At 47.2% G+C, this 23,869-nt stretch overlaps 1 long non-coding RNA gene across 1 annotated transcript; it reads left to right on the top strand.

The window, feature by feature from the left end:
* The first annotated feature begins 8,968 nt into the window (after window positions 1-8,968).
* LOC135806809 (uncharacterized) lies at window positions 8,969-10,095 on the top strand. The gene is made up of 3 exons (XR_010551288.1): window positions 8,969-9,052; window positions 9,391-9,735; window positions 10,002-10,095. It is a non-coding gene; the product is annotated as an uncharacterized LOC135806809 (long non-coding RNA).
* Window positions 10,096-23,869: the final 13,774 nt, after the last annotated feature.

The raw sequence follows: 23,869 nt of genomic DNA, 5'->3' as shown, positions 1-23,869 counted from the left end.
GTAAGCTAAATCCAGTTGCGCGGGAGTTCTACCCTCAGGCTGCTACCGTATCTATTAACAGACTGCCACAATCTCATTCAACACATACCACCATTGGATTCCTTAACATCTGCAGCCTGCGCTACAAGATAGACACGCTGTCTGCTCTGATTAGGGAAAGGACATGGGATGTTGTTGGGATTGCGGAGACATGGCTGGACGCGTCTATAGCTGATGGAGAAGTGAACATTGAAGGATACAGTTTGGTGAGAAATGACCGAAAGGGGAGAAAAGGAGGTGGCGTCTGTATTTTTTACCGGTCCTACTTGCCCATCAAACCACGGCCGGATCTCAACCAAGGGGACACGGAGGTAGTGTGGGTTGAGCTAAATGGAAAGGCAGGCAATCACTTAATTGGCTGCATATACCGACCACCAGATGCGCCAGTCTCCTACTGGTCCACCCTTGAGGCATCGCTGCATCAAGCTGCTATGGTTACCTCAGCCGTCACATTGATGGGTGACTTCAATGTCAATATCTCGCATTCCCAGCCACAGCATGCCCAGCCCCTTCTGGATCTCTGTGGTGCATATGGCCTCACTAATATCGTCCACTCCGTTACGCGAGTCTCACCTCGGTGTCCAGCTGGCACTACTATTGACCTGATACTGACTACAGAGGATAAGGATTTGCATGATTGCCGAGTCCTGCCGCTTACACTCAGTGACCACTTTGGAGTTGAAGCAACCTTCAATGCAAGACATGCCCGGCCAGACATCCCCAAGCAGCGTGTGCGTCGCCGTTTAGATAACATTGACTTGGTTGCCTTCCGACTTGACCTAGCTGCTGCTGAACTTCATGTGTACCCACCAGACTCTGATGTGCAAGCCATGTGGGACCACTGGCATCAACGATTCCTTTCTGTCCTCGACAGGCATGCGCCATTGCAGCAATGCAAGATTAAGACAGGCAAGCTCCATCCTCCATGGTCTGACAGAGAGCTATACAAGATAAACCAGCTGAAGCGTCGCCTGCATCGAAAGTGGCTTGCTGACAAAGCCAACTCTGAAGCTCACGCAGCATATAGACGTGCCCGCTCGGTTGCTGCGAATACAAACAGGTGCAAACGCAACCAGTACTTCCAAAGTCAGTGCCAAGATAATTGCCAGAACCCACGCAAGTTATGGTCAGTCCTAAATACTGTGACTGGACGCAAGAGACAATCAATCCAGCCGACATGCGACATCGAACATGTTGCGTCCACGTTTGGCAAGGTAGTCTCTGATGATGCTCGGCCTTCAGTTCTCTCTATGCCTCAGGGACCACAGCCTCGGTCTGCCCTGACCTCATTCCAACATGTGCGTGCCTGCGATGCTGAACAGCTTTTGAAGCGCATCGACCCGCGCAAAGCAACTGGGAGCGACGGCATCCCAGGCTTACTTCTAAAGTACTGTGCCGACCTGCTAGCACCATCAGTTGCAGCACTTTTCAATGCGTCCCTGACCTCCGGCACTGTACCCGCTGGCTTTAAGCGTGCGTATGTGACCCCATTGCACAAGGCTGGCGATCCATCTGTCGCCAACAATTTCCGTCCTGTGTCCCTGCTCCCAATTCTCTCGAAGCTGCTAGAGAAGGTGGTGCAGAAGGCACTTGTCACCTTTCTGGATATGGCTGGTTCTCTGCCCAGCACACAGTTTGCATTCCGGACAGGACATTCCACGGAGGATGCCCTTGTGCTGATGGTAAACAGGATCCTCGCCTCAAGAGACCGCCGCATGTTCACGGGTGTGGTCCTCCTGGATATGTCGAAGGCGTTCGACAAGGTTCGCCACCAGCAACTAGTCGAAGATCTCTTCTGTGTGGGCGTCACTGGAACAGCGCTCCAGTGGCTCATGTCATACTTGTCTGATCGCTGCCAGATTGTCCAGCTGGGATCCCAGCTTAGCACAGTGGCAGCCTGCTCCTGTGGAGTACCACAGGGGTCGGTATTAGGTCCACTGCTGTTCAGCCTTTACACCCGGGACATACCATCTGTTGCCCAGCAAGCTGAGTCCATCCAGTTCGCAGATGACATCGCACTGACCTGCAGTCGCCCAACACAACAGGAACTGACCGCCACTCTCTCCAGAGCAGTGACATGCATTGCTGACTGGCTGAAGCAGCGAGGTTTGATCCTTAATACATCAAAAAGTCAGGCATTGGTAGTACCGGCTGCGAAGCTAGAAGCGCAACCTGAACTGGACGTATGGTGTCATGCGACTAAGCTGCCATCTGTCTCTTCTGCTCGCTACCTCGGAGTTCACATTGACAGCGCCATGTCTTGGAACACCCAGATGGATAGGTGCGTTGCCCGCCTCACCAAGAAAGTCGGTGTGCTGTGGCGGATGCGCCGCTGCCTCAGCATGCAAAGCCGCATCCAGTACTTCAAGTCGGTGATCATGCCTGATTTCTCATATGGCTCCAATGCCTTCTCAGCATCGCTGGCGGGTAAGCACCTGGACCGTCTCCAAGTTCTGCAGAATCGTGCGGCTCGAGCTGTGTACGGATGCTCGCCGCGCACCTCTGCCAGAAACCTGCTAGTCCAACTCGGCGCCTACCGTGTCCGGGAGATCTTCATCCAGAAGCTCATCTTCCTGGTTTGGCGCTGCCGCTACTCCCGTGCTAGCCCCACACTGCAAGTGCTGTTGCTACCAACCAGTGGCGCTCCTACTCGGCTGCAATTATCTATGGGTCTAAGACCACCGCCAACCCGCACTGAGCTGGGTAAGGGTTGTCTCGCGTTCCAAGGAGCTAGGCTCTGGAATGCGTTGCCCAGCGAGGTGCGGGCCATACCGCACCCGGCCCAATTTCGCACTGCTGCTGTTCCACACAGCATGAACCCTTGAGGTCAGACAGATCACTATCGCCATATTTTCATTATATGCCTGCCTGTTGGCCTGCCTGCCCGTCTCTCTCCCTGTTCTCTGACAACTTGCTTGTTAATTCGTGCGGTTGTTTTCAGACGTAAAGCCCTGCTGTAGAGGTCTCAGCCCTCATTTGTTAGTCTCTCTCTCTCTCTCTCTCTCTCTCTCTCTCTCTCTCTCTCTCTCTGTTTTTGGTGGACAAAAATATCTCTGGCGTTGATTGCTTTCTTGCTTCGACTTCTGCCGCGCCTTTGTTCTCGTACTCCCCTTTATGTACAAGTGTTGTGCAGACCCTCCCTTAATATAGTCTGTCTCATTTTGTCCTGAGATGTTTTGATGCATAGTGATTATGACGCTCATCATTCGCTCCCTTGTCACTGGACAGTTCTGTCCGTTTGGTTTTAGCGAATTCAAATAAAGAAAACAACAACAACAACAGTAACAATCGATATTCTTTGTTCCGTTGGGACTGTAGCTTTTTGCTCGTTTTTCGTTGCGCTTGCCTTCCACTCTTTGGTCTTTAATAACCTTGAACCTTCCAAGTTGGAAGGCTGTCGGTTAGCGCTACGGAGATGTGTTGAAGCTAGGTGTCAGGACGTCGAATGTCTCAGTACTCTGTCAGTTTTGTGCCTAGTTATTGCACTTTCTGACTGTATTTAGTACTGTATCTAGTTACAGTGCATGAAAGAGTTACTCTTAAGGGGGCACATCACCCAAAAATTTCATATGGCATTCAATTGACCGTAACTTTGGTGTTTCTCAGTGGATTTGAGTGAAATTTTGACCACACACTCCTGCCACTATGCTGGCCCTCAGGACATGATTTACAAGTTCTTGCGTCTCACTGACAGGCTTTCCAGGCCGGAAAAACTCAAATTTCCGGCATAGTGCTACGGTGTGCGAGCCACCCAGGAGCCAAACAAATGCATTTACATTTTTTCACATTTTCGTGCCCTTTCTGTCCGTGCGCGGGACCCAAACCTAAAACAAGTCCAGAAGCAGCCATGGGTGGTGGGGTAGGGCCCCTCAACGTGGCCCTGGAATCTGTCACAACGGAACGAGTGGGCGTTCTTTCACGGACTCCCACAGACCCAAGGCAATTTTTGAATTTTTTTAGGTTTGGCACGTGCTACGAGGTCGTACCTTTGATACAACATCCAGTGCTGGGACCTCCACAGCAAGCCATTTCCACAGCGCTGCAAACCAAATCCAGGATGCCCTCAGAAACCGGCAAAGACTGCCACTCACGTTTCACTACTGCCTAGTACTGAATCCTACCTGACTTCTTGACACGACTCAAACTTGCCAAAGTCACTAAATCAACGTCAACTACAATAATCAAGCCACATATCTGCAACGTCACGAGGGTGCTGGCAAAAGTCCTGCTGCACGGCGGCGGGCTTCGCCCGCCGCCGTGCAGCCCAATACGTGGTTTTTTAACGTGATTTTTTGGACTTTTTTGGACTTGGGGCAAAATTCTGCACACTTTCGCGTGTTTCCATAATACGACAAGTTGCGCACGGTCTGCTCACATTCAAATACAGTGCTGCCAACAAATGACAGCATGCAACAAAAAAATCTTTCCTTGCAAGGGGCACATTTTCGGCCATAACTCTTGAACGGCTGGTCAGATAGGGACACAGTTTTCAGAGAATTTGCAGCTATTCATGCTCTTTCAACTGATGTAGCACTCAATATGAATTTACAAATTCGATTTTTCAGCGAATTTTTGGGTGATGTGCCCCCTTAACTCGTATCCATAATTATGTCCTTTTCTTTTCTACATTAATTTTATTTATGGCTCAACATCCGAGTTGTAAATCATTTCTCCAGATTTGTGTAACTAGCTGGCTCGCGGTTGGGCATGCTTCATACATGGCTTGTCAGTAAGTTGTATGCCTTTACCTGAATACATAGCTACATACCGACGTCCTTTGATGATTGTGGCAATGTGGCCAGGTCAATGTACAGTCATGTACATGTATGTAGCACTTAGTGGCAAAGGTGTTAGTATGATTGTGCTCTTACTGACTAGTTTAGTCTTACGTGTCTACACAATCACACAGTCACGTGCCGGTACAATGACTATGTACATGTACAAGGTTGCACGTCATCATGATCACTGTAGTCTGTCGGCTAAGTGTAGCCGATTGTTGCCAAAAACCTGGCATTTCCTGAACTCATTATGCCGCTCAAACCTCACATAATGCTCCTTTTGTTCCTTTCTAATGCTCCGTAATGCTCTGATGTTCGGATAGTCTTATAATGCCCAATATAATGCCGGCAGTATCCGCTGGACCCTAGACTGTATGCTCAGATACACAAAGAGCAGACATGAATGATCCACACAATCATACGGAACGAAGTTTTTAGCAAACGCGAGCTCTAGCAAGTCACGCCGAGCAAACATCGAGCGAGCGACGCATGACGCCCACGTTGAGCACCACATATTAATGCCATGGTGAATGCCACGTCGCACGTCGCCCACACGTTGAATGTCACGTTCAATGACACGTAAATTGTAACGTCACCATAGAGTGCCACGCGCGTAGGTCTACGCGTGCATGCAGCTTGAGAAGTACTGTAAAAGCCATAATTATATGTAACGAAGTGCTAATTCTAACGAGTTAACGAGGAGAAATCTGTCGTTAGAATAGAAATCGCTATACAGAGATCGATACATATGCTGTTCTATTGAGCGTTGAGAACGCGTGAGAATCGTTACCTTTGCTACACGTAAACTAGTCTTTTTTGGAAATCGTTTTTTATATGCGCCTCGTTAGAATAATGGCTTTTACAGTACCCTAAACTAAAGCCTAAGGGTGGGGTAGTACTTGACCTGTGAGTGGATCCATGAGAGAGGAAAGCAGCTACTAGACTAACTGAACCTCAGTGCATGTATTTCTACGCAGAAGCCTGGCGAAGGTTCACGAACCGTAGCGGGGGCGATCTTTATTATCTTTATTATAGTACTGTACTTCGAAGTATTGTCAAAGTCTGCGTGTAGTAGTACAATACTTCAGTAAATACTGCGCGTGGGCCTTGTTTGCTCACAGACATCTAGCATATGGCCAAAGTGCCTCTTGAGTGGTGTGGATCCAGGGGAGAGGAAAGCGGCTACTAACTGAACCGAAGTGCATGTATTTCTACGCAGACGCCTGGCGAAGGTTGACGAAGAGTAGCGAGGGCGATCGTTAATAGTATTGTCTTAGTCTAAGATAGCAGTACAGTATTTCACTTGGCGGCAGAAGGAGCGGAAGGAGAATCTGCCTCTAACAGGTTGTCCAGTTGGAGATTTTGAGTTTTCCAACATGGCGGCAGACAAGTATAATTATAATAACAATAATAATATTATACAATGTATTCGCGTGAAGAAGAGGCTGGACTTTCTTGGGCACTGAAAGAAGGACTATAGCAGAGCTGCCGTAAGTAAAGTATGTCCTGTTTGTTATCTCTTCCACTAGGAAGTTCTAAATTCTTTTCCAACTGGCGTAGCAGAGTCTGTACTATTATCAGAGTAAATACTTAGCGAGATGCACTGAAAACCTGCAACTAACCTTACTTATCACGTGGAAGTGCATAATAATAACTGAGGGCATGCGATCAGTCACTCTGCAGACGTCTTCAGAACGTTTGCGAAGCAATTGGAAACACGTTGTAGTGCGAGGGAAAGCTACTAGTGTTTGTCTGGAGGTGCCTTCACGGGAAAGCTAGTGCCATATTGTCTGTACTGTTCGTAAGATCTGAGTCATCAGAGGTCCAACGGTCTGCTCATTCAGCCATCCTCGGCCGTCCGTCGCAGGATATGCACTCTGGAACCTGCTGCTGGATGACGTTCGGACCATAGCAAGACAGAACAGGTTTAGCATAAGCTGCCTACAATTTGTTGCTCAGACTAGCCCTCCCCTAGCTCTCCTCGACCACCCTGTCACCCCTGATACTCGCTTGACTCGTCTGTCAGACACTTCTTCTTTCGTAATTTTCTAAGTCCTGTCCTCTCTTTTCTAATTGCGGCTCATCCATTCGCCTTTATATCATTAGGCCTAGTTCCCGTTTATTGTGCCAATTAAAATAAACCAACCAACCAACCATATTGGACAGTAGGTGGTGGACGTGTGGGAGTACACTTCCCATGCACAGCAGTACGTGCAGTTACATCCAGATATATCCAGTATTTGCAGTCCCAAAACGTGTCGTAGCTGGTTATATAATGGCTCGAAAGGTATCCTTCTCGTTATATGAACATTGTTTGCAATGAGAAATGTTAGCTCTGGCGGTCTCAGTCTTTGATTTCAGTGGAGGACTAATTTGTGTCTATTGAACAGCGTGCAGGCCATTTCCTTGAACACAGGTAGATTCATGAATTGTAAATTAGGGACGTGATAGCATAAGGAAAAACTGACGTTGCCGGTGCTTAGAGATTTCGAACATGGCAGGAATCCAGCTTCGGAAAAGAGTGTCTCCTTTGCTGGTAAGGTGTGGTCCTTTCACTTTCATGCCAACTTGAGTTTTGCCGGAATTTAAATATCTCCAGTAGGTGTGCATTGACTTTGCCAAGTCAAAAACCTGTCTTTTCTACCTTTCCCCACTAGGTTTATTGGTGAGAAGATAACTTTGCCGACCACTCCAATTACAATAGACAAGGTAGAGTTCACAGGATTCTGTCTCGGTGGATACTGATTTTGTCACCCTACTTTTTATCTTGTACCATGTGTGCTGTGTGCATGCAGGTGCAAGTATAAGTTCAACATCTGAGCCGGTTCTGCCCCCTACGACACTGACATGGCTTCTCACAGTCAGTTTGTCAGTGACTGTTGCTGGAACAAGTCGTTTTTCTGTTCTCTTTCCTCTGCTTTTATTTCCGGTTTGACCTTTTTCATCACACTTGCATACTTCACGATTGTTTTGTTCCCCAGCTTTTCACTCAAATCTGACATACACACACCCACATGTATGCGTGTGTCTGCCCATCTGTTGAATGTGATTTGTTTTGGGCAGCCCATCGTCTGAGTCATTCCTTTGCTGGCGAAGAACGCGGTGATGATGACGAAAATGATGATAATATGGTAAGTTGGAATGAGCTTCAAGCAGTTACCTCTGTATGATGAAAATAATGGAAGTAATTATGCAACCGATGATGTTACTTTTGCTCTCTTGCCACTTTGTATTGCCGTTGAGGCTGTACAATGGTAAGCTAGTGCACTGAGGTTGCTGGTGGGGTTTGGGGATGCTGTGTGGTGTTTGCAAGTACCTGGGAAGAGATCTTGCTGTGGTGTGTGTTGCGTTTCTAGTTCTTTGGAATGGCGGAATGTCTCCACAATCCAGTTGGAAGGACCAGGTACTGAGGGTTTGGAGGCACTCATAGTGTGTACTGGTACCATTATGGGTGTCCTTCCAGCTGCCCTTTAAAAGAATAATGCAGGGTTCAGCTGGTCCCGGGTAGTAAGTCATTCCACAAAAAAAGATTAAAGAAAGAGAAAAAAGAATGACCCTGTGCGGGCGGGAAGTCATTCTGCATTAAAAAAGAAGGAAAAAAAGAAGAAGAAAAGAAAGAAAAGAAGAATGACTCACCGGTGCTTGACGACAAAAAAAAGAATGTGGTGGGCTCCGTGCCTGCAGCATGCATGTCGTGTTTCACTGAGGCTCAGTCCCAGTGCCCGCTTTCTTTTTCATTTGGTCCCATGCACGCACGGTTGGGCCGAGTACATATGATACGCACATCATTGCTGTGCGTATCACTCATGATTTCATACTTTTCTATGGCCAGTTCCATGGCTGGAAACCTGGATCTGTTTGAGACTATCTGAGATGTCCAAACTCCGGAGGTCCGTGGTGTTGTATTTATCAACACTGCGGGGTTCGACGCTATTTCCGAACACATATTATTTCCTTTTTCTTTTGTTGTTGGCCTAGGATGATACGCTGCACTGGTTGGTGTCTATTGGACATCTGTGCATGCTGAGGCCATTTCCACTGTCTTGAAGTGTGCGTGCGTGCGTGCCCGCGTTTTTGGCAGTGTGTGTTTAGTGGTTCTTTTTTCTTTGTGTTTGCACTTTTGCTTGTTTATGGAAGGATATCGGAGAGCCGGAAGAAGCTGCACCAGGTACAGCTGGTTGGAGTCAAGTGGATCCGCGAGAAAAAAGAAGGACAATATTGAAGTCCAGCTTGAAGTAAGTAACTGAGTTTAGAAGACCACAGCTGTTTTCCACTGAGTTGTGTTGGCCTACAATCTTAGAACAGGACACTGTCAGGCACTGTTGATGACACACTTTCATGCCAACTTGAGTTTTGTCAGAGTTTAGATACCTCCAGCAGGTGTGCATTGACTTTGCCAAGTCAAAAACCTGTCTTTTCTACCTTTCCCCACTAGGTTTATTGGTGAGAAGATAACTTTGCCGACCACTCCAATTACAATAGACAAGGTAGAGTTCACAGGATTCTGTCTCGGTGGATACTGATTTTGTCACCCTACTTTTTTTCTTGTACCATGTGTGCTGTGTGCCTGCAGGTGCAATTATAAGTACAACATCTGAGCCGGTTTTGCCCCTGCGACACTGACGATGCTTCTCACAGAAAATTTGTCAGTGACTGCTGCTGGAACAAGTCATTTTTCTGTTCTCTCTTCTCTGCTTTTATTGCCGGTTTGAAAGTTTACATCGCACTTGTATACTTCACGATTGTTTTGTTCCCCAGCTTTTCACTCAAATCTGACATACACACACACACACACACACACACACACACACACACACATATGTATGCGTGTGTCTGCCCGTCTGTTGAATGTGACTTGTTTTGGGCAGCCTATCGTCCGAGGAATTCCGTTGCTGTCGAAGAACGCGATGATAATATGGTTAGTTGGAGTGAGCTTTCAAGCTGTTGCCTCTGTATGATGAAAATAATGTAAATAATTATGCAACCGCCCTTTTTACAGGCAAACAAAACAAAATGTGCCATTGTGGAGAAGCAGAGCACAATAGTGGCGAAACAATTCCATGAAAAGAAGAATGTTTTTAAAAGTATTTCAATGTTGATGATGAAAACTATTACATGTATAATGACTTTTAATGACTTTTATTGTGGTTGTGATACTGTTGTTGTCTTCGTGTTTTACCACAGCATGTTGATATTTTGGAGGCTGAGCCCATCATGACCAGTAGATACTCGGCCGTTGCTGGGGAAGAAAGCGATGATGAAGACGCGGATGATGATAATAATTATGGTAAGTTTGAATCGTGGCTTGGAAGCTGTTGCCTCTGTATGATGAAAATAATGCAAGCAACCGATGATGATAAATGATGAGAAATCTGTCGTTAGAATAGAAATCGTTATACAGAAATCTATACATACAATGTATGCTGTTCTATTGAGCGTTGAGAACGCGTGAGAATCGTTACCTTTGGTACACGACACGTAAACTAGTCTTTTTGGAAGTCGTTATTATATGCGCCTCGTTAGAATAATGGCTTTTACAGTACCCTAAACTAAAGCCTTAGGGTGGGGTAGTACTTGACCTGTGAGTGGATACATCGGAGAGAGGAAAGCAGCTACTAACTGAACCTCAGTGCATGTATTTCTACGCGGAAGCCTGGCGGAGGTTCACGAACAGTAGCGGGGGCGATCTTTATTATAGTACTTCGAAGTACGTACTTAAGTATAGGGCTTGAAAGTGCTACGTCACAGCATAGCAACAATTTCAAAAATTCAAAAATTGGATCCACTTGGATCCAGTTTTTGTATGGATCCAAGCACATTTCAAGCCGTCTTACTCACAGCAAGGTGATGTAACCAGTGAAACTGACTGATTTGGCTACTGGGGGCGGGGTTACAACTGGTGGCGAAGTAAAAGTCGTCCCTGCCTACGACATGAGTGGGTTGCTATGCACCCACATACTGAGGCAATAGCAAAGTCACACCTTAGTGGATCCAAAATAGAAATAATGATGTCAACTTAGTCACTCCCTGCGGGTTTTGACGTCATCACTTTCAAGGCCTATTGTCGAAGTCTACGTGTAGCAGTACAGTACATGTACTTCAGTAAGACTAGTCTACGTACTAAGCTAGGATGTGTAGAATACCACGTACTGTTACTGTTCGAAGTATTGTCGAAGTCCACGTGTAGTACATGTAGAGTGTAGTACAGCACTTCAGTAAGGCTAGTCTAGGTAGGATGTGTAGAATAACACGCACTGTTAGTACTGCACGTGGGCCTTGTTTGCTCACAGACATCTAGCATATGGCCAAAGGGACTGAGTCTTGAGAAGTAATTAGTTGAGTGGTGTGGATCCAGGGGAGAGGAAAGCGACTACTAACTGAACCGCAGTGCATGTATTTCTACGCGGTCCGCGGCCTGGCAAAGGTTGACGAAGAGTAGCGAGGGCGATCGTTATTATACAGTATTGTCTAAGTCTAAGTATGCAGTACAGTATTTCACTTGGCGGCAGAAGGAGCGGAAGGAGAATCTGGCTCTAACAGGTTGTCCAGTTGGAGATTTTGAGTTTTCCAAAATGGCGGCAGACAAGTATATAAATAATATACAATGTATTCGCGTGAAGAAGAGGCTGGACTTTCTTGGGCACTGAAAGAAGGACTATAGCAGAGCTGCCGTAAGTAAAGTATGTCCTGTTTGTTATCTCTTCCACTAGGAAGTTCTAAATTCTTTTCCAACTGGCTTTACAGAGTCTGTACTATTATCAGAGTAAATACTTAGCGAGATGCACTGAAAACCTGCAACTAACCTTACTTATCACATGCAAGTGCATAATAATAACTGAGGGCATGCGATCAGTCACTCTGCAGACGTCTTCAGAACGTTTGCCAAGCAATTGGAAATACGTTGTAGTGCGAGGGCAAGCTACTAGTGTTTGTCTGGAGGTGCCTTCACGGGAAAGCTAGTGCCATATTGTCTGTACTGTTCGTAAGATCTGAGTCATCAGAGGTCCAACGGTCTGCTCATTCAGCCATCCTCGGCCGTCCGTCGCAGGATAAGCACTCTGGAACCTGCTGCTGGATGACGTTCGGACCATAGCAAGACAGAACAGGTTTAGCATAAGCTGCCTACAATTTGTTGCTCAGACTAGCCCTCCCCTAGCTCTCCTCGACCACCCTGTCACCCCTGATACTCGCTTGACTCGTCTGTCAGACACTTCTTCTTTCGTAATTTTCTAAGTCCTGTCCTCTCTTTTCTAATTGCGGCTCATCCATTCGCCTTTATATCATTAGGCCTAGTTCCCGTTTATTGTGCCAATTAAAATAAACCAACCAACCAACCATATTGGACAGTAGGTGGTGGACGTGTGGGAGTACACTTCCCATGCACAGCAGTACGTGCAGTTAAATCCAGATATATCCAGTATTTGCAGTCCCAAAACGTGTCGTAGCTGGTTATATAATGGCTCGAAAGGTATCCTTCTCGTTATATGAACATTGTTTGCAATGAGAAATGTTAGCTCTGGCGGTCTCAGTCTTTGATTTCAGTGGAGGGCTAATTTGTGTCTATTGAACAGCGTGCAGGCCATTTCCTTGAACACAGGTAGATTCATGAATTGTAAATTAGGGACGTGATAGCATAAGGAAAAACTGACGTTGCCGGTGCTTAGAGATTTCAAACATGGCAGGAATCCAGCTTCGGAAAAGAGTGTCTCCTTTGCTGGTAAGGTGTGGTTCTTTCACTTTCATGCCAACTTGAGTTTTGCCGGAATTTAAATATCTCCAGTAGGTGTGCATTGACTTTGCCAAGTCAAAAACCTGTCTTTTCTACTTTTCCCCACAAGTTTTCTTTGTGAGAAGACAACTTTGGCGACCACTCCAAGTACAATGTACAACTGGGTAGAGTTCACAGGATTCTGTCTCGGTGGATACTGATTTTGTCACCCTACTTTTTATCTTGTACCATGTGTGCTGTGTGCATGCAGGTGCAATTATAAGTTCAACATCTGAGCCGGTTCTGCCCCCTACGACACTGACATGGCTTCTCACAGTCAGTTTGTCAGTGACTGTTGCTGGAACAAGTCGTTTTTCTGTTCTCTTTCCTCTGCTTCAAGTTATTACCGGTTTGACCTTTTTCATCACACTTGCATACTTCACGATTGTTTTGTTCCCCAGCTTTTCACTCAAATCTGACATTCACACACCCACATGTATGCGTGTGTCTGCCCGTCTGTTGAATGTGATTTGTTTTGGGCAGCCCATCTTCTGAGTCATTCCCTTGCTGGCGAAGAACGCGGTGATGATGACGAAAATGATGACAATATGGTAAGTTGGAATGAGCTTGCAAGCTGTTGCCTCTGTATGATGAAAATAATAGAAGTAATTATGCAACCGATGATGATAACTTTTGCGCTCCTGCCACTTTGTATTGTCGCTGAGGCTGTACCATGGTGAGCTAGTGCACTGAGGTTGCTGGTGGGGTTTGGGGATGCTGTGTGGTGTTTGCAAGTACCTGGGAAGAGATCTTGCTGTGGTGTGTGTTGCGTTTCTTGTTCTTTGGAATGGCGGAATGTCTCCACAATCCAGTTGGAAGGACCAGGTACTGAGGGTTTGGAGGCACTCATAATGTGTACTGGTACCATTATGGGTGACCTTCCAGCTGCCCTTTAAAAGAATAATGCAGGGTTCAGCTGGTCCCGGGTAGTAAGTCATTCCACAAAAAAGATTAAAGAAAGAGAAAAAAGAATGACCCTGTGCGGGCGGGAAGTCATTCTGCATTAAAAAAGAAGGAAAAAAAGAAGAAGAAAAGAAAGAAAAGAAGAATGACTCACCGGTGCTTGACGACAAAAAAAAGAATGTGGTGGGCTCCGTGCCTGCAGCATGCATGTCGTGTTTCACTGAGGCTCAGTCCCAGTGCCCGCTTTCTTTTTCATTTGGTCCCATGCACGCACGGTTGGGCCGAGTACATATGATACGCACATCATTGCTGTGCGTATCACTCATGATTTCATACTTTTCTATGGCCAGTTCCATGGCTGGAAACCTGGATCTGTTTGAGACTATCTGAGATGTCCAAACTCCGGAGGTCCGTGGTGTTGTATTTTTCAACACTGCGGGGTTCGACGCTATTTCCGAACACATATTATTTCCTTTTTCTTTTGTTGTTGGCCTAGGATGATACACTGCACTGGTTGGTGTCTATTGGACATCTGTGCATGCTGAGGCCATTTCCACTGTCTTGAAGTGTGCGTGCGTGCGTGCCCGCGTTTTTGGCAGTGTGTGTTTAGTGGTTCTTTTTTCTTTGTGTTTGCACTTTTGCTTGTTTATGGAAGGATATCGGAGAGCCGGAGGAAGCTGCACCAGTTACAGCTGGTTGGAGTCAAGTGGATCCGCGAGAAAAAAGAAGGACAGTATTGAAGTCCAGCTTGATGTAAGTAACTGAGTTTAGAAGACCACAGCTATTTTCCACTGAGTTGTGTTGGCCTACAATCTTAGAATAGGACACTGTCAGGCACCGTTGATGATACCGCCTCTTTCACGGGCAAACAGACACAATTTGCCATGCTGGAGAAATAGAACACAATTCAAATACTGGCGAAACAATTGCATGAAAAGAAGAATGTGTTTAAATTATCGTCATGAACGGTGAAATACGTAAGTATTTCACTGTTGATGACGATAGTTATTACATGTATAAGTATAATGTTATCGTATTGTTAACCCGAGGGCCGTTGGCCCGAGGGCTAACCTCCAGGGGCAATAATTATGCCATTAGGCACCATGCGATAACACATTTATCACATGGCCCACAGAGCAGACCATTGGGCTGCTGTTGAAACTAGCCCAAATGCCAACACATACTCTTGATAGTGTAGTGAGCAAAATAAACGCTCCATACTTATCGAAGATATACGCAGTAAGTATAATAATATTATGGCATGGTTGGGAGGGCAACCATGCCATTATAATTATTCAGTGCCCGACAAGTGAGCCCGTGGCCGTAGGCACAAGGGCTCACTTGGAGGGCACTGAAAATCCATAATTACCCGACCAACCATGCCATATTGGATTTATCACTTTCAGGCGAACGACCACGCGCGTTCAGATGTACACTGCACTGCATCATGTGCATGGGATAATTAACATCTTTGTATTCACTGCTTTAATGGTGTGGTCTGTCAGCTCCAGTCGAATGTAATCCTAGCTATGTTGTGCGTTGGCAGTCAGCTTGTCTACATCAGAACATACACAATGGTACGCAGTCACCATGTTCACATCCCGGAGATTTCACGCATCCAATCACAGGCCAGGGTATCACGGTTGACGGGCTTTGGACGCGGGTGTTGGACTGATCGATTGCCTGCACATACAGATCAGGGATTGGCCCGATCCTAGGAAACGCTCACGTGACATGTGATAATAAGTTTTTTAATCGTTTCATGCCCGGCTCTTTTACATTCGCTTGAAAGTAATTAGTTTAGTTTCAACTCGTTCGTGCTTGCGATTGCCTGATGGCGTTTACTTGCGTTCTATTGTGCTGGTCTGTGGACCTATTTGTGATGATTGCCGTGGCTGACCTGTTCTCTTGTCCGTTCCTATTATGTTCACTGCTGGCTTCCTAGATTTCCTGGAGCAGCAGAAGTCAGTCTAAAGCGGAGCTGCACATGGGTGTCAGCCTCCAGCTAGTAGGTAGCGCAGCAGAACTGGATGCCAAGGCCCTCGACATAGCCGTGCAAGGGTTCTAAATATAACAGCACTGTAGGGTGCCGGAAGAAGCATCACATAATTATAGCAAGAAGGAGCCACCGGTGTGTGTGATCTCCGCTAACCTAATCTGTAGGGCACTGTCCCGGAAAAACAGGGTTGCTGAGGACGAATCCCGCTTGTGGATCCTTCTTTCACAACTCTGGCGCCTTGCAATGGGTTGAACTCACGACCTATTGTACCCCCACCCCCAACGAGTAGGTACGGCGTGTGGACACAACCTGTTGGGACGGCGGGCAGTGTAGGAAGAAAGAGCCATGGCAGTGTGTGATCTCTGGTAGCCTAATGGATCGGATAAAGTCCCGGAAAGACAAGGGTGCTTTGTACGAATTCCGCTCCTGGATCTTTCTTTTGCGACATTGGCGCCTGGCAATGGTTCGAAGAACCCGTGACTCATCGTATTTCCCGCGAGTAGGTACAGCGTGAGAACACAGCGTGCTGGGGCGGGGAGCAATGTAGCAAGAAGAAGCCACGGAAGTTTGTAACCCCGGTACCCTAATCTGTAGGGCACTGTCCCGTAAAGACAGAGGTGCTGGGTTCAAATCCCGCTCATAGATCCTTCTTTTGCGACATTGGCGCCTAGCAGTGGGTGAAACACATGACCCATCGTGCCCCCCCCCCCCCCCCCCAAGACGGCGTGATACCACAGTTTACTGGGGTGGGGGCAGTGTCGCAAGAAGGAGCCACAGGTTTGTGTGATCCCGACCCCAGTAGCCTAATCTGTAGGGCACTGTCCCGCAAAGACAGGGTCGCTGGGTACAAATCCCGCTCGTGGATCCTTCTTTTGCAACTCTGGCGCCTAGCAATGGGTCAACTCCACGCCCCATTATACGCCTGGCAAAGGCTTTGCGACATTGGCGTCTGGCAATAGCTTTGCGACATTGGCGACTAGCAATGGCTATGTGACATTCGCGCCTGGCAATGGCTTTGCGACATTGCCGTCTGGCAATGGCTTTGCAACATTGGCGCCTGGCAATGGCTTTGCGACATTGGCGCTGGGCAATGGCTTTGCGACATTCGCGCCTGGCAATGGCTTTGCAACATCGGCGCCTGGCAATGGCTTTGCGACACTGCCTTGTAGCAGATGGCTTTTTGACATTGCCGACTGACAATGGCCTTGCGACATTGGCGTCTGGCAATGGCTTTGCGACATTGCCGCCTGGCAATGGCTGTGCAACATTGGTGCCCGGCAATTGCTTTGCAACATTGGCGCCTGGCAATGGCTTTGCGATATTGCCATCTAGCGATGGCTGTGCGACATTGCTTTCTGGCAATGGCTTTGCGACATTGCCATCCGGCAATGGCTTTGCGACATTAGCGCCTGGCACTGGCTTTGCAACATTGGCGTCAGGCAATGGCTTTGCGACATTGGCGCATGGCGATGCCTTTGCGACATTGGCGCCTGAAAATGGCTTTGCGACATTGGCGCCTGAAAATGGCTTTGCGAAATTGGCGCCTTCGCAATGGCTTTGCGACATTGCCATCTGGCAATGGCTTTGCGGCATTGGCGCGTGTCAATGGCTTTGCGACATTGGCGCCAGGCAATGCCTTTGCGACATTGGCGTCTGGCAATGGCTTTGCGACATTGGCGTCCGGCAATTTTTTTGCCACATTGCCGCCTGGCCATTGCTTTGCAACATTGGCGCCTGGCAATGGCTTTGGGACTTTGGCGCCTGGCAATGGCTTTGGGACTTTGGCGCCTGGCAAAGGCTTTGCGACGTTGCGGCCTGGAAATGGCTTTGAGACTTTGGCGCCTGGCAATGGCTTTGCGACCCTGGCGCCTGACAATGGCTTTGCGACATTGGCACCTGGCAATGGCTTTGGGACATTGACGTCTGGCGATGGCTTTGCGACATTGGCGCCTCTCAATGGCTTTGCGATATTGGCGCCTGGCAATGACTTTGCATCACTGGCGCCTAGCAATGGCTTTCCAACATTGCCGTCATGCCAATGGCTTTGCAACATTGCCATTTGGCAATGGCTTTCCGACATTGCCGTCTGGCAACGGCTTTGCTACTTTGGAGCTTGGGAAAGGCTTTGCGACATTGGCGCATGGCAATGGCTTTGCGACATTGGCGCATGGCGATGCCTTTGCGACATTTGCGCTTGAAAATGGCTTTGCAACATAGCCGCCTTCGCAATGGCTTTGCGACATTGCCATCCGGCAATGGGTTTGCCACATTGCCATCTGTCAATGGCGTTGCGACATAGGCGCCTGGCAATGGCTTTGCGACATTGCCGCCTGGCAATGGCTTTGCAACATTGACGCCTGGCAATGGCTTTACGATATTGCCGCTTGGCAATAACTTTGCGAAATTGGCGCCTAGCAATAGCTTTGAGACACTGGCACCTGACAATGGGCTTTGCCAACATTGCCGTTTGGCAATGGCTGTGCGACATTGCCGTCTGGCGCAATGGCTTTGCAACATTGCCGTTTGGCAACGGCTGTGTGACATTGCCGTCTGGCAATGGCTTTGCAACATTGGCGTTTGGCAACGGTTGTGCGACATTGCCGTCTGGCAATGGCTTTGCAACATTGGCGCCTGGCAATAGCTTTACGACATGTCCCGGAAAGACAGGGACGCTGGGTACGAGTCCGGATCGTGGATCCTTCTTTTGCGATGGCTTTGGCGCCTAGCAATGGCTCGAACCCACAATCCCGCTAGAGTGTGCTTCCGCGTACTATTACCCTCCTGTCCTCATATAATTTGAAGTATACGTCATTTTTATGATTGATGCAATGCTCCTTGCACACGTTTTCTTAATTTCGTATTTAGCGCTTTTGGGCGTCATTATTTTCTTCTCATTATTTCGCACCAAGTTATTATTTGTGGTATTCTCTAGCTTCTGTTTGTTTTGCAGTTGTTCTTGTGCACCCCCCCCCCCTCCCCCCCCCACACACACACACTTTTTTCGATGCCTAGTTGCAACGCTGACGCCGAGACCTCTGGTCGGTTGAGTTGCTCCCAGCACATCAGCACGTCGTCCCTACATCCCCTATGTTTTGTCCTTTTCCTCGTTTCTTTGGTTCTCCACCTGTTTTCCAGTAGGGCTGTGTCAATAGTAAAAAAAAAAAAAAAAAAAAGTGATTTACGACATGTGTAGTGTACGGTGTGTCACCACATCACACGTTTTTCTCGGTTTCATAATAGTGTAGTTTGTGCAGGATCAACATGTTCAGGGTACGCCTGATAATACCAAGGGTATAATTATAACCCTGGGGTTATGATTATAGTATACATGTACTTGTACACTCTTGATAAGACTTGTACATTTTGCATCATCAAAATGACTACAACTACTTCAAATTCTGTGGGGTATGCCGGAGTTGCACGCTCTTGGGGGCGTTGTGTACGCTTGCCTGTACTCATGTCCTTTAAAAAAACTACTTGAAGTAAGTGCTATGAAGAGTACATAACCAGGAGTGTGCAACACCTTCTGTTTTGGGTTCAACCACGGCCACGGCAGGATCTTTTTATTGCGTCATTCGTTGGCAGAAGTATGATCAAGACTTAGTGTGCATGCTTTCCCGCGCTTTGCAGATCGCCACTAATGGGGTAATGGGGTACCGGTGTATTTTCACCGGTTACATGCACACAGTTAGAGTGTAGAATCTCTGTGCAATGTAGTATTTATTGTTATGCTGTGAAAATTGTAGTAAGCGGTGAAAATGCACCATGACTGTATTGAAGGCCAGTGAGACTTGTAAAAAATACTGTGGAATAATGCATCCTGTGCAAAGAAGGACAAAATGTTACGAGTTATGACTAACTGTCCACGAACGTAACCAGATCTTATACAGTCAGCGAGTGCGACAAAATGGCATAATGATTTAATTCCCGTAGCTATGCAGAAGACGTTACTTCAGTAACGTCTGGCGCTAGCCAGGGTCCACACAGCTTTAATTTGGTGTTTGTGTGTTTGTGTCACGCCTGGCGCTTTCCCGTATCTGTCCCGTACCGTACCATCAAACACAGTTGGCCACATACAGCTGGCCGCACTATTCAAATAGGGCTTTCAAACGCAAAAATCATAACGTGAAGCAACTACTGGTACTTGGAAGAAAGAGTATTAGTCCATCAGCCAAATCTCAGAAAGGGCCTCTTTCGGCGAAGGTGATGCACTGAAGCTCCAACTAAACGCCCTTTGGCACACTAGCTCATGAGACCCCATAGAATACGAATCCGTTTGTTGGACGTTGCCAATCCAGTCCAGGATAGTCGAACTGGGTCGAATACCTTCTTCCGATTTTCGTAATTTCGTCCACCATTACATCTTTCTCATCGACTTTTTTTCGCTTGGCGAATGTTCTTGAGCCGCTGAGCAGAATCTACGCACGCTCGAACACTTGAAATGCATGCATGTTGACGGTTCGCAAGATTCTAGCGAGCTTGGTGGAAATCTATTATTTATTTTGACATTTTTGGGGGAATCTGAATTAGAACGGTAGAAGCTCATTCGGAGAAGACGGCGTGTCGCCGCTGTCGGATTGTCGCTACTGTGTTTCAGACGTATTTGCTTGAACGTGCTATTGAGGATGGACAGAAGATGAAGTGACGGCTTTCTTGAACACGGACGTTTTGTCTACATTGTAGCTGAAACATCTCATCTGGCGTCTCGAGAGCAATTATTATGAGTTGTGAGTGCCAGCTGAGCTGAACACAAGCTGGACACCATTCGTCAGCTGGGAATTTGCATCGAAGCTCTTGATAGCCACGATAAGCATAATTATACAGAGGTAACCTTGTTTGACTCAATACGCATGCAGGTGATACCACTAGTGGCACTACAATGTAAATGGTGCAAAATTGATGCAACAGCGAATATGTACTTCGTACAATCACGAACAATTGTAAGGCAAGTGTTCATGCCTGTCATAGAAGAATTTCAGCCCGGAAGTATTGTTGTCATGGTCATAAATAATACAGGACTTGAGTTGGCTCTGGACATAAACACACTTGTGGTGAATACGGTCATTATTGCGAGAAAAATATTTAGCCATTGTATTAACACCTGATGCCGCACTACAAGCAATATTTCATGTACATGTATGTGAGACTCAATTGCATCCACAAGGCCGTAAATGCATGTAAGCACACAATGCTGTACAGTATAAGTACAGTAAGATCGGGCGCCGAAGAACACCTCGCCGAAGACCACCCAGGCTGGAAAACCGGCAAAATTTAAGAACAGTCCAGGCTAGAATTATCAGATTTAAGAACACTTTTAAAATTTGGAATTTCCACATGAGTGCAGTATTTAACTGATCGGCTTTGAGCTCAAGTTACGACTACATGTACGTTGTCACACATGTACTTACACGAAGTTGCGAATTTACACGTAGATCTACATTGTACAAGTACATGTATGGGAGGTGAGTACATGTCATGTACACGTGTAAACAGTAACTGCTACATGTACAGTCATTCCCATTTACGACACCCACTACTAGCACTAGTTTAGAAGTACTACATTGCACTACATGTACATGTACATGACAAACGTCATGACGTCACTCGACTTGCCGCGCGCGCGTGTGAATAAGAACGGTCCGGCTAGAATCAAAAATTTAAGAACTTTCCTAGGCTGCGCTCGAGCCCCTGCGTTCTTCGGCGCCCGATCTTACTGTAGTAGTCGACATGTGGTGCCTTTCTGCTGCACATGCACATGCGGCAAGTTGGCAACGACACATGACCTATCTGCACCGCACAGCGTGAGCTTAGAAAGGAATATTGCACACATAGTGCTATTTGTGTTCCGATATCATTAAGCCGGTATACATGTACTAGTATCCTTATGCATGTACCTGGTTACTCGATAGGCGATGCCGACTGTACTAATCTTATCCATATTACCCGATAGGCTATAGCACACTGCGTCAGATCACTATGCAACAAAACAAGAGCTTTGGAGCGAATATACACTGAAGCAAAGTAGGTTTCAACGGTACAGCACTAGTCACAATGAGGGGAGTTACGAGGATGGTTAGGCCGTGACACATAGATGATGATTGTTAATGATTCATGCACGGTGGAAAATTACCACCAATGGCGATGATATTGCTTTCACAACAATGACATCAGTAGGAGCAGCGACACAACCTTACTGCTCCAAGTAGGATTTACAAGCGAGTGAAGGGAGAGCAGACTGGTCTAATAGCAGACCGGGTCTAAGCAAGGAAGTAATCGGCATCAGAGGTGAGCTTGCACATCAGAAAACAGATGATGATCACCAAACACAGAGAAGTTGGCTATGTGTATGTTTGTGTCACTGTGTGTGCATGTGCGTGTGTGTGCATGTGTGTGTGTGTGCATGTGTGTTTGTGTGTATGCGCGCACATCTGTGTGTGAGAGAGAGGCAGACAGACAGATAGCATATGGTGGGAGGGATCAAGGTCTGACCTCAGAGTTAAATGCTGACGGTGTGGAATAGCAACAGTGCGAAATCGGGCAGGGTGGTTAATGGCCCACACTGGAGCCGAGTAGGAGCGCCAGTGGTTGAGGGCTAGCACAGGAGTAGCAGCAGCTCCAGCCTAGGAAGATCAGCTTCTGGATGAAAATCTCCCGGACACAGTAGGTACCAAGCTTCACTAGCAGGTTGCCGGCAGGGGTGCACGGCGAGCACCCGTACATCCCTCAAGCCACCAGAGCCGCAGTACTTGGACACGATCCAGGTGCTTACCCGCCAACAATGCTGAGAAGGCACTGGAGCCATACAGAAACTTATGATCGAGCATGACCACAGACTTGAAATACAGGGTCCGGCGTTGAATACTGAGACAGCGACGTCTCCTCCACAGAACACCACTCAGCCCCACCATTGCATTATTTTCGCTTTTTCATGATTTTTACAATTGTGTTAGAGCACACAGCACTCGATGCAACATTTACCAGTGACTAAATAACTCCGCGTCTCCGACCATAACTGCAGCGTTCCCGTGAGCCTGTTGGATTTCCGTCAGCCTGTTGAGATTATCTTCATCTCGTCACATGTGAGCCTGTGTGTTTCATCCGTATCGTGGCACAATTACACACACACGACTTCCAACTCAGGCCGGTTCCGTTGCTCGAAGGGTTGGCGGTAAGAATTGCTACGCCGTCTGTGGCTGCATGGGAACTTGGCGAGTCGTCGTCTTTCTCCATAAATCCTGATCGTCACGCGAACAACAGCCACTATTGCCTAAAAACTACGACACAACAGTATCAAGCTCGCCACAGCAGAAGGACACAAATGACGAGCGCTAAGACGGAGAAAGAGAGACAGGGTTAGCGAGAGCTGACTAGTGCAGGTACGCTGTCATCTCCTGAGGTGGTGGGCGAAGCAGCGAAGTGAAACGAAGGAAGATAGAACTTATTAGAAGGCATACGGAGGCACCAAAACCTATTGCCTGTCACATACTAAGTGCCATTTAGGGTTGACAGCTGTCAGCTGACAGCCTCAAAAATTTGAAAATCTGCTCAAAAAACTCTCGATCAGAACTCTGCGCACTCTCAAATGGAGCGCACAGTAAAAAACTCGGCGACGAAGAACGCTTCGTATCGACGCCCTGGACTGAATTCGGCACGTCCAACAAACGGAATAGTGTTCTCTGATATATTCTCTACGTGCTGGGTATGGTCGCGTTTAGTTGGAAGCTCAGTGCATCACCACTTTCGATTTTGAGACTTGGCCGATGGACTATATGAATGCGAAGTGTATTGGGGAATGCATGTAGGGCGAGAGTGCGGGTTCGAATCCCAGGTAATGCCTGAAAAATAGGAGAATTGAAAAATTTATAACATCCCTATTCTTTTTTTGCCGTCATCAAGGCGGTAGATGGTGTCGTACTACCCTCTACCGTACCTGTCGCGTACCTGTCCCGTACCTGTCCCGTAACTGTCCCGTACCATACCGTACAATCAAAGACGGCTAGCCACAATGCATAGGTATTCAAATCGGGCTTTCAAATACAAGATCATAACGTGAAGCAACTTGGAAGAATTAGTATGTATGCGAAGTGTATCGGGGGATGCATGCAGGGCGATAGTGCGGGTTCGAATCCCAGGTAATGTCTAAAAACAAAAAGTAGAAATTTATAAGAATTTATAACATCCCTATGCTTCTTTTTTTGTTTCGTTACCGTTAGGCGCTGCATCTGCCGCTAGGGTTTACCGGGTGTTAGCGGCCGTCGTGAGTTCCCTTCGGGAACGGACACGATAATTTACTTTTTTTTAAATGCTTTTTTTGTCTAAGTCATCAAGGCAAAAAAGCATAGCCTGTAGTACCCTGAGCTTCCAAGCTCTCTCGTTGGCTCA

This window comes from Sycon ciliatum, chromosome 1, assembly GCF_964019385.1.
Source record: "Sycon ciliatum chromosome 1, ocSycCili1.1, whole genome shotgun sequence".
Lineage (NCBI taxonomy): Eukaryota > Metazoa > Porifera > Calcarea > Leucosolenida > Sycettidae > Sycon > Sycon ciliatum.
The sequence above is the reverse complement of the archived record's forward strand: the minus strand, read 5'-3'. Positions and strand labels throughout refer to the sequence as shown.